We start from the raw sequence: 12,469 nt of genomic DNA on the forward strand, positions 1-12,469 counted from the left end.
TTCCGCTGGTAGATATAAAAGGAACAACTGAAAATTATACATATTCCAGACGTAAAAATAACACCTTCACACAGATCAGGTAAAGTTTATAGTTATTGCAGACAAGGGCTTCCCACTTGCAGTGCAGAAACCCACATTTACGCCGCTATGCAGACACACACGTGATGGAAACTGCAAAAAACTTGGTGCTAACTTTAGAGGTAGTAGTGTAAAACACGATTTTGCTATTTTCATGCCGCCATTGTACAAGAAAAGACATAAAATATTGCCTGTATTTATTTGCTAGTTTGTGCATTAGAACAGGGAACAGTAATGTAAAATACGAATTAGGAACGGAAACTACCGTTTCAAATGCACGATGTACAGGGTGTAACATTTAACCTGAAACATCGGAATATGCCGCACAACACATATCCTTTGAAGAAATATTTAGTGTGGAGCTCAAATCACTGTGCGGAGGAAATGCGCTGGTGGTAACGTTGTGTCCCCTTCGCGCCCCGTGCGGGTCGGGAAGGGTTAAATTTTTAAACACCAAACGACAACCCCCGTTTCGTTTATATATTTGGATAATGAGGCTAAAAATACGAAAAATATGTCCGGAATGTTTTTTTGATCTCATGCTAGAAATCGCTGCAATTAACAAAATTGCATGTGTATGGTAGGCGCGTTTATTGCAGCGTTTTCTAAAACGGATCGAAAAAATGTTTCGCACACTTTTTCCTTATTTTCACCCGTATTAACCGAATCTGTGAAAGAATGGGGGTTGCCATTTGAAATTAAAAAGTAAACCTCCACCACGCTCACGCGGGGGATGGCGGAGAATTAGCTTTAGCACCGATACATTTTCCCCTTAGTGTGATTAAAGCTTGACACTAAACATTTCTTTACAGCACGCCTGGATATTCGAGGTATTTCGATATTCCACGTTAAATGTTACACACAGTATGTACTGAGAAATCCTTTTTTTACGTCAAGGGCTAGAGCAAGTCACGAGACGAGAATCATAAAAGCAAACATGGAATCTGGGCGGGCCCAAAGTCGAATTTCTGTAAAATATACCTAGGGGCAAATTGCCCAGATCTTCGGAACACATCACCTAGTCGTTACTTGGACGTGTGAAACAGGCGTTTTATGGACCGCCGAAAAGGTAGAAAATTGTATCTTCTTTATTTTTCTTGCAATTATTAGATTTTCCTTCATTTTTGTTCACGGTACTTGGTCACCACAGTAGATGTTTCAAATTACCGCATTACAGGTCCACTAAAATATTTGACGCAGGCAGAATTTCCTGACCTGAATAGACCCCCAAATTCCAAGAAAACCAAAAAACTTAGACTTCTCTCTTCCCGTTCACGGCCAAGACGGCTGCTTTGGACGCGGTCAGTCGAGGACAATTCTTTGCGTCGATCTCCAGAAATATTTTCCATTTCCACATTAAAAAACTACTTTTCCAAAAATAGAAGTATTTTCTGAATCCGATAAATCGGTTCATTTAAGACTCCACAATCCGACGTTTCCTGGCAAAATACCAAGGAATTTAGGTTTGCCATTAGGTAAAGAATAGTAATCATCAAGCCGATAGATATCAGTTAGTCGTGTCTTCGTTGAAGCCGATATCCGGCCAAATGATTGATTTATCTGAATATTTTAAGTATTTAATTAAACTCATCAATCTTGGGTGAGAAATTGCTTTGCAACACGCACAAGAATAAATGCCACGAAGTAGATATGACGCTGACACATCATTAAGGTAAATTATAATCGGCTTTAAAGACAGGAGTGCGACTTTAACTAACTAAGACCAAGGCTGAGCGTAGAGGGCAAATAAATTAATAGAAAAGTAAGGGAATGCTATCAACAACTTAATTTCTGCGAAACTTCGCAAACTTTAAGCCAAGCTGATGGCCAAAGTTTAAGCAACTAACTGGTAAATTAAGGGGAACAATGTATTTTCGGATAAGGTAAACTTGTGTTCTTGTATAATCAAGTTGTCCAAAACTCCAAGAATTTGTTGTGTAGATCCATTGAGGGTTACAAGATGAGTAATTTTGCATTTTTATTTTGTTGCAATGGCAGCAAACAAATGTATCGTGTCTCTGAATAAAAGCACATAGACATACGTCGATAGCAGCATATGTAAGCCTGAAAGGCAGATCACTTCGCGTTGCTCTGTTTGATTTATTCTGAGTTGAGATGGCATAAATCAAAGAAAATGTTTAAGTGTGGCATCGTAAAAGAGCAACTTTGCAGTGGTTTTTGCTGCTACCTGACTACGCTCTCGTACATTCTATACGATTATGTGGTACGACAATGGAGGGCACAACTTCGGGGCGCGCCTTTAAGGCCGTATCGTTTTACATATTTATGGGAGCATCTTTCGATCGGGTTTAAACTGTCAAGCTGGTTATTCGATCCGTTTTATCGTGAAGAGGGTGTAGTTTGAACAGTGGCTATGCATTAGGATGATGAATGGTCTCTATCATGATTAAGAACTTAAAGTCTCTAATAAGTAATCACTTTCGTTAAAGCTTTAGGACGAGTGGCCTGTGTTTTTGAACGCAGCAGATTCGTCCAACTTCTTTTGGGATGTCTGCGGAGAGAGAGTGAGATGAGGGATTTGAGCCTCATGCGTCTGGTAGTTTAAGAGTTGTTGATGGCCCGTCTTTACCTTCTCCGGAAGGGTAAGAATTGCCCGAAGAGAAGAGTCGTGCTGGAGGCCCAACGATTTCGTTCCCACATCCACGCAGCGGAGAAAAAATTCCCAAAAAATACCTCAAATCTGAGTATGAATTTCAGTTCCCGAGAGTAGTCCCTCTGGCACTCAACTTGCGCTAGTCAGTGGCGCACTGTAAAAATGTCGCCCTGTAGAATTTGAACAACCGAACTATTATCAGAGCTCGGAACCTGTTGTGCCTGACGGTTTGACAATGATAAAAATGCTAAAAAAACGGTATCTTCTCTCTGAAAGATTATCCATAAACACCAGGATTTGTTTGGTGGAAATTGCTTGGCCGAACCACCGGGAAATCAAAATAAAACACAAAGCCCTAGGATAATCAAAAATGACAAGCAAACAAAGCGAACTAATCAATCAGATTAAAAGTGAATCGTCCCTGGGGACGGGGATATTGATTTTGCAAGGATAGGCAGCAAAAAGCAAATTTCATAAAAGAGATAGGGGACACAATACGGAGGGTATCGAAAGAAAACGGACACAATTTTCTATAAATTGTGTGTTATTAAGGTCCCAGCAACAAATCCTTTGTACTCTGAATGAAAGAGAAACTGAGTGAGATTGAATAATGTCCGTTGAAGGGCCTTGGGAAAGTTCAAAGGTTATTAGTTTCCGGGGTTGATTAGGAGCAAAGTGGATAGAAATTCGTTAGTTGTATCTCGAAATCCGGCCTAAGATGAGTGCAAATATAGTCGACTCTCTTTCTCCGAAAGCGCTTAACTACGGTAAACAGACATTGCCCAAAGCTGTTCGAATCGTGAGGCGAATGCGGTAATGAGTTTACCTAGAAGGCCCTCGAAGACGAAATTTTTTCACAACTTTGAAACCTTTGAAGCATTCCCCTCCTATTGTCTGTCTACCAGCTAATGAACGCTTCTCATCATGCATTTTCTCTGATCGCGGTACTCGAAATCCAGCTCACTCTCACAATGTCGTTAAGAAGTCACAAATACTCTTTCGATTTTATTTAATTGCGCCCCTAAGACTGGACTTAATAAATCACCCAGAAATTCCGTTTGGCCCTACTTATCCATAGGGGTCGACGGACGAAAAAGCCCTATAACAGGTACAAAAGCCCCCGCGAGAACCTCTATTAAGACGAAAATATGGGCCCACTCCAAAGACGACGGTGCCTGTGTTGGTTGAGAGTGCATTTTAACTTTATTAGGGCACAGTACGGAGGGTTATGAATTCCCTTTGCACATTTTTATACATTCAGAGATCAAAGTAGGAGTGAAGGAAAAGATAACTGGAAATTGCAAAGGAAAAAAGACTGGCATGACACTTAATGTAGGAGAAAGAAAGCAAGAACTTTTGAAGGAATGGAGTAGTTGAAAAAGTAGTTGCAATATTCATTGTATTCTGGATCTCGAAGGATTAAGGGCTATTACGATTTTATGTCTCATTCGAATTCTGCGGTTAATTAACAGACCTCGAATGAGACATCAAATCGTAATAAGCCTTAATATTCTCAGATTCTCCTACTACTATCTGAGCTTATCTTAATAATGAGATAAGACTTTAAAAATTGATATTATAAAATTCAAATTTTAATACTCCCGTGAACTTCGAGCAATTTTCAACAGCAAAGGATGTTCTCAGATATTCAGAAAACGAACCAACTCGAAAGAGCGCAATTTTGGTTAAGTCCACCTGTTTGATACCAGCTTGAAATGGGCTAATTGTCCTCTATTACTGAATAATTGAAATCGGACTAGTTATTACTGCCAACGTGCCCTGGTTTATTGGTGAGGGTAAATTTAGTGTAACTCCCCTCCCCCTACAAGTTAGCTTAATATAGACCAAGTTGAACTAGTATTTTATTGAATGATGTGTAGATCTAACAAGACATTTTCCATGTAGTTGCGTTAAATGTGTAGCAATGCCATGGATGGGCTCCCAAGCAGGTCTTTCGAAGGAAACAAACTTAACATCAAATTCTTCACGGTATCGACTTCCTAACTTTCCATACAGAGAATCGCAAAGTATTGAATATCCATAATTGATTGTGTGAAAGCGCGAAATCCAACCTATGTATCGATAGCATCAGTGTTGGCCTGCATTCGGGTGGTGAGGTTACTGGGTTAATGTCGATATGGAAGAAAAGACTTTGTCAACTTTAATGGAGTGGAGGAAATTTTCTGAGTGGTGATGATTGTTGCAGTTGAGCTTATTATTTTTGATACTTCTTTAGGTATTGTGTCAACGACAAGCAAGGATAATTGAGAAGCTACATTAAATGATATTAACCCGCGATAGTGCTAGTGAGTCGGTTGGTAGGAATTCGGCACTGCTTGGGGATCTGGTTAACAGTACTTATTGCCCTTGAAAATGATCGCTTTGTCAGAGGTGCGATAAAGGCTTTTCTTGATATAAGATAAAAAAACAGGAAGCAGAAGAAAGAAAATATGAAAAAATATAATGAATTAAGAGGACCGTCTACACTAATGAAGTTCAGAGTGAATGTTCCCTTAGCTGTTCAACACTAATAATAAAATTTTCTGTTTGATAAATTAACGAAAATTGTGGAATAGAGGAGGGGTATTGAATATTGCTAAAAACGGAGCCTAACCGCTGATTATTTTTATTGGATTTGAGGTCCAGTTAAGGATAAAACCCGTTAACCTAAGTCAAAAACGTACAATTCAAAATTCTCCCGGGAATTTGCAAAGAGGGGAGGGGAACACCTCCTTTTTGACATTTTTCAATCTTAGATTAAACGAAAGCACAAAATAAACCCATTTCAGTGTGTAACTTCGTGTAACTAATGCATTTCCCAACCTGACTATGCTTCAAGTCACGTAACTTTTTATTCGCGTCACAAAATGTAACGATTCAGAGTCGCCTTACATAAAACGAAAAGTGATCTAAATTTAATACCCTGAAAAAAGAATAAAATATATTTGAATCTCTCAACGTAACTGTATTTTTTTATACGATTGCAGCTTAATTTATTGATGTTTTGATTTGATTTGTTGTTTTAAATCGTTTTGTTCTTTGTTCACCAACTTTGGCGGTAAAAATGTGTTCTTTTGAGAATTAAAGTAATCTTCCCAGTTATTTATTATTGGTGTTGTTAGTATTATTGTTGGTAACATGGCCAAGTTCTCAAACAGACGTTGTAAGAAGTTTACAGCGTCCCTGCTACATACAACATATCAATACACTCAAACTCGGTTATAGCGAACCTGGATTGTAACGGACACATTTATAACGAATGATCGGTTTTAACGAATCTTTTTCGAGCGAAAATTTGCAAGTCCGATTGATTGTAATGAATTAATGTCTATTAAAAAGGACGTCCTGAAGAATTTATTAGCCTAGTTTTTGGAAACTTTTTTTGTTGAAATGATCTCGGCACCGGAGAATCTCCATGTATTCAATCGTAGTCAATTTTGGACAGCAAGAGGAACTCGTAGGTTAAGATGACGAAGAAAACGTTTCATTGTCAGAGCGGAGCATAATAATGTTGATCTAGAAGAGTGTGCACACCAAAATGGATAATGATTTGCTAACGACCAATTTTCGACAAATTATACGCCTAGATTAAAGGACATTCTCTAATTAAAAACCAAGAGCACAATAAAATGACTCGCTAATTTACAATACAAAATAAATAATATGTTTATATGTAGTAGTAATATGATGTATCAAATCAGTATTATATGAATACAAATAAAATAGAAGGGTTCTTTTTGCCTTTTTTCCCTTTTCACTGGTGTATAAATCTGAGCTATGTATGTACACACATATAAATTAAAAAAAAATTTAACATATAAGTATTTTTAATGCGAACGTAGTAATATGGTTATTCATGTACATATTACTATGTTTATTATATACACATATTAACCTAATCGCCTATAACGAACGCTTGGTTATAGTGAACAAAATCTATGAACCTCCAGTGTCCTTCATAATCAACTTCGACTTTATTTTCTTATCTCACTCGTTTTGCAGCATTAGCAAAAGTATACACGGTATTTCTGAATAGATGGTAAAAATTTAATGGGTGAATCCTAAGCCACATTTAAGACGAAAAGTTCATATAAAGGAGTATTCAGAAATGTTTTAGCTTTGATCTACAGAGTGTTAAAAAAAATTGCGTCTTTACAAACACCGATAAAAAACTATCGTTTTTTTGCCAGTTCCATGCAACTAAGGGCCAATACTTGTCAACTTGGCAGCAAATAAATGGAGTAAAAAATCATGGCCAATTTTACTAAGTGCTACTTTATTATTGAAACTGATCGATGTGGACACCCTTGGCTATTATCGCGAATATTACCTAAGCCATCAATTTATGCGACATTTTCCAACAGACTGGAAAGTGAGAAAACTCGATGAGGATTTCAGAAATTTGTCTAAAAGATTCAAAATATTAACAGAAGAAAAAATACGATAAATGTGAGCCCAAGACTCATCGATCCGCATCGCTCCATATATGAAATCAAAGTCCGAATCACTTGGCGTATGACATGTACAAATTTTCAACAAGTTTCAATAAAAAACAGCCAGGTAATTAAAGAAAAAACGAAAAAAATGTGTTTTTTTAACAGCTTGTAGATAGCAGAAAACACATATTTGTATATATCTCTATACAAACATGTGGTCTTAAATTTGGCTCAGAATTCATCCGTTCAATTTTCTATCATCGACATAATCAGAAACGTCCTGTATATAGTTACAAATTGAGAACGGCAAGGAAGTAAGGAAAAAATGATCTTCCGACTCAGTTATCAACTATACGAAGCAATTTGTAGCATTTAATTAAATTGCTTAAAATCGTCATTCCCGAAGAATAGAGCCCTGAATTTTCTTCGTAAGAGGACATTTTGAACATTTTTTATAATTCTGTTTTGTTCCGATTTCCTTTTATTCTAAGTCAAAAAGTTAATAAAATCAGTCTAAAAGCCAAATTAGTCTAAAAGAATTTCTTATCATTGAAATACTCGCGATTTCAAAATCTGCCGTGAAGGTCAGTTCAAGGCGAATACAGTTAAATGGAACACACATGGCGCCTCCAAATATTACGTAACGTCAACATTCCAGACATTCCACTGCAAAGTGTTTAGCGGTCCTTAAAGGAGATGAGCTCTTTAATAAAGCGATAGCTCTGAAGAAAATGAGTCGACGTGTCACCATAAGTAAGACAAAGCTCTAAACCGCTCAGACGAATGTTAAACAAGGATGGAATATGTGTAACGTACAGAGAGAGAAAGGGTGATAATACTGCGGTCCTTCTCCCAGATGTCTCTTTCGTTCGTCCCAACATAACCTCAAAATCTGTGTTTGGATTTGAATTTAGAGAAGACCGTTAATATTACGTTATTTATAACTTAAATACAAGAAGTCTCACTAACGTATTTACTTTTTGCCATGTACTATGTTGGAATCAATATCCCTTAATATCATAGTAAATAATGCAAGTGAACCGTAAGAACAAACTAAATTACTTTAAAGGAGTGGATGATTGCCACATCGTATGCTATGGAAGAGGCTACGAATTCCAAGAAATAGTGGTAACTGAAGCTGTTGTTACATTTTCAATTACTGTTGCGAGAAAGGTGTGAAAAATATTATTATTGAAGCACAGAAAATCCTTATTTAATGAGAGAATATTACTTTCAACATGAATCCTCAGTTAAATGGTTGGTACAAGTTGGAATTCCAGGAAAATTTATTGAGGAACTATAAAAAACAGGTAAGAGGCCTTTTGCTAAATAAGGGACCTACAGTTTTGGAGGGCCGTCGTCTCGCCTTAAAATAATGTTTTCACCTTATGCAAGACAGTTCTGCTTCGTACCACATTGATATAACCTTAAACTCGTATACTGCGAAGATATATTTTCAGCTCCGATCGATTAAAACAAACTAATGTGTATTAAAAAGACCAGCCTGAGGAATTTATTAAGTTATTTTTAGGGTATTTTTGCCAGGACGATGTCGAGACCGGGGAATTCCCATGCATTGAATCGGAGTCGATTTTGCACGATTTTGGACTGCATTAGCTGCATTTTATCACTATTGGACGTTAAGACTTGAGTAATCTACAAATCCGTCGATCCTCATTTAGCGTTATATAAAATTGATATTCATATTTTTAGGTTTAATTCGTACCCCTTATCAACCACCCTTGAAGTGGACGCAGTTAACCTCAACCAAGGCTATCATAGTATATGTGTGGACATATTAGCTAGAATTTTGAAAAGATGTGGCATCACTGTGGATATGAAGCCTGTGACGTGCACAAAACTTACGTGATTTGAACTATACGTAAATAGCCATTTTGGTTAGGTAATGTTTTGGACAGTTAGGTAAGTTTGTGAACAAGGAAGCGTGTTGTTTCGAAATGAATGGCTTCCTGGAAGGGCCACTTCATTCATAATCAGCTGGATTATTATTTACAATCCTCCATAAAATATCAGGTAGATTACAGCATTCATTTCCATAAAATGTAAAATCGCCTTACTCCGGCACATCTGTAGTAAACAGTCTTCCAATTACCATATATCTCCAACTTTCATGAAGTTGGCGGCAGTAAACAAGTCGGAGAGGAACCAAACCGTGCAGGTGTAAGATGCAAATAAGGTGACATCCAGCGGGTTCACTTTCCGATGTTTATGGAAATTTAACCCCAAATTACGTCCGAAATTTAGGAGTTTCGATTATGCTAATGAATGCTAATTACTTTCGTTAAGCGTCCGTCAATTAGTTGCAGCGTCACGATGTGTGGAAGATGGCGTTCACCGCAGCTGGAAACGTCGATAGATCCTAATTTCATTAGCTCATTTACATAAAACTGCCTTTGCAAGATATGCACGTAGTTTCCAACAAATTCTTGTGTCATTTTTCAGTAAACGGTGCGGCAGCTTTTTTAGAGGGTAATTGCAGTCTAAAGGCCGCATGAAACCTCTATAAATCTTCGCAACTTATTAAATCTGTGCAAACCAATACCAGTTAGCAAACCCTTGATTTATGGTCTATGACGGGGCCGTCTTCTACTGTTACAACGACTACTTCAGGTCCGATCAATGCAGCAGCTACAATATTTACCATTCTGATAAAATGATCGAACACTTCGATGGCGGATCTCTTGACAGAGACAAATCGCTAGCGTTACCCGCAATGCGATACCATTATTTCGGTTCCACACCACTGTAAAACTACTTAAAATTTTAATGCCAATATGACGGAAAAAACGTTTACGCTGTGTATTTCTGCACGATAACTAACTACGCCCACGTGCCTTGTCTTGACAACCATTTACGCCATGCGGATAATAGTTCTGAAAGTATAGAAAGCAGATGGCACTCAGGCTACGAGGCCCGTGCATTTAATGGCAGTTGCTTAGCATATATCTCCCACATTTGTTTGATAAACAATATAGCTGCAGTCCTTTAAAGCCACTTGCGCTTGCCCAATTATTAAAATAAACAAGGAAACCGAATACACCAACAAACATCCGAAGTCGGGATTGAATGTCGTAGGTGAGGCAGGACCGGAGTGGCTGTGGTGTTCTGTTTATTATGATGAGTGAAAATAGCGCCCCGAAAAACTTTTATCGTTAATTTTATTCTGAACTTTAGCGAGTCCATTCGTTTTGTCTTTTTTACAACAAAGTAAATGTGGGAACAGAAATAAATCCCTAATAAAGTACGTTCCCAAATTTATTTCGAAAGTCTTCTTTTCCACAAATTTGTATGAAAAGGTGTCAATTAGACAATGTACCAAGATTCAACAAAGAAATCTGGACACTTCAACATTTTTTAGAGAAAATAGAATAGACTCCGTTCGGTGAGCATTTCTTGTTATTTGCCATCGTTCGCGTGCCTTTGTTTACATCATGAACAAGTCAAGTTTGAATACACTATACTGGGATAATTCTAGAAGTACCTTACCTTATATATACACTTGTGGCCAAAAGTTTGGAAACAACGACAAAGGTATTAGTAATTATTCATTTGATAACTTGAGAATATTACCAGTAAACATTTTTATATTATGAGTTGCTTAGTTACGAATACGAAAATATTATATTATAATATTTATATCTTACATGTATATATTTGTCCTGCGATAAATATGTCGTTTTTTGAATTGTTCATTATTTATTAGGAGTAAAAACAAACTTGTTGTTCCCTGTATCATATATTTTTAGTTGTAACTAAGCAATGCATAATTGAAAAATGTTTACTGGAATATTTCCTAGTTATTAAATTAATAATAACCATTTACAACATTTTTACCAGGGTTTTTCAACTTCTACAAGTGTAGATGGCGATTTTTTTGTTGAACATTACAAAGACCTAATCTTAAAAAGCTTATGTCTAAAGGTTGATGGTGCTCCGTTGATTTGTATTTGTTTTGGAGCTGTTTTTAGTGAAGGCTTTTAGTTTTTTTGTGAATATGGGACAAATTCGTCATCTATCCAATACTTTCATTTAAAAGGTCTTAATCCATTCAATATCAAACAGGAGTTAGATTCTACTCTGGTGGAGTCTTGTCCTTAGTTAAACGTTGCAATGTTTGTTCAACAACAAACGTCCGAAAACAAACCACTGATAAGTTTCAATAATGTCCAGGACAACCTGGATTTTGCGTCGGTGCTCGTTTCGATAGCGCTTATCAATCATTTTTTGTTGTTCTTTAGATTATTTATTATAAAAATATTTCGTTTAGTTATAAGTTCCTGATGTGTTTATTTTTCGTAGATTTTATATTTATTTTAAGTTAATCATTTGACAGTTGATTTTTAATTTTTTGTGTTATTTCTTTTCCTTTATTGAAAATATATAAATGCGTTTGATTAAAAATATACCTTTGTTTTTATTGTGTTGTGTACTTTGAAACGACCCACTTGGGCTCCGACAGGAGTCGTGAAATAAAAAAAAATAGAATAACAAAAATTTGTCTTCATATGTATCTACTGTGATGACTAGATACATAAATAAAATAAAAATTAAGCAAAGTGGAGCAAGTGACGTAGCAGTTTCTCTGGAGGTCTCCCCGTCAATAGGCAGCAATCAAAGTGTTAACAATTGAAAAATGTTGGATGGCAGAATTCAATCGCAGTCGTATGAAGTACCAAGACAAACTCCGCGGTGATCCACCCAAAGACATTCCGGATTTGACCACTCCAGAAATTGTAGTGGAAGATGACTATTTCAAAAAGTACTGTACATCGTATTTTGACCCAACAATTGGGTATGAGAAAGCTGTGCCCCAAGATGGGTGCCGCTATTACTCACAACTGAATAAAAACAGTGACGTGAGAACGTTTCAAGGGAGTGTTTAGCAAAGTTTCGCAGCAATAAAATCGAATTTTTACTTCTATTCATAATCATGGATGAAGCATGTGTCCATTATTTTGCACCTGAGACGAAAGAGCAGTCAAACCAATAGACTTAAAGCGTAGAATCGACTTCAAAGAAGGCGAAAACCGTTCCATCTGTAAGATAGGTGATGGCATCAGTTATTTGGGATGCACGTGGGATAATCTTTATTGACTATCTCTCCAAAAGAAAAACCATAAACCGAAAATGTTACGTGAATTTATTGCAGAGTTTGAACGAAGAAATTAGGAAAAAGCGCCCATATTTGGCGGAAAAAAAGTCTTGTTTGATCAAGACCACGCACCAGTCCAAATTTCCATCATAACGACGTTGGTTCGAACTTTTTCTTCACCCACCCTCTCTCTTGGCCACATTTAGCCCCCTCAGATTATTTTTTACT

General features: G+C 36.9%; 1 protein-coding gene and 1 long non-coding RNA gene across 29 annotated transcripts in view; one reads left to right on the top strand and one right to left on the bottom strand.

Moving 5' to 3' along the window:
• LOC136345541 (uncharacterized) overlaps positions 1 to 10,756 on the top strand; it is a 117,463-nt gene extending 106,707 nt beyond the window's left edge. Inside the window, exon 3 of the long non-coding RNA XR_010733157.1 lies at positions 8,198 to 10,756. This is a non-coding gene — a long non-coding RNA (uncharacterized lncRNA). The remainder of the gene's footprint in view (positions 1 to 8,197) is intronic.
• LOC136345514 (collagen alpha chain CG42342-like) overlaps positions 1 to 12,469 on the bottom strand; it is a 148,315-nt gene that overhangs the window by 105,466 nt on the left and 30,380 nt on the right. The gene's annotated exons all lie outside the window — the stretch shown is intronic.

This window comes from Euwallacea fornicatus, chromosome 20, assembly GCF_040115645.1.
Source record: "Euwallacea fornicatus isolate EFF26 chromosome 20, ASM4011564v1, whole genome shotgun sequence".
Classification (NCBI taxonomy): Eukaryota; Metazoa; Arthropoda; class Insecta; order Coleoptera; family Curculionidae; genus Euwallacea; species Euwallacea fornicatus.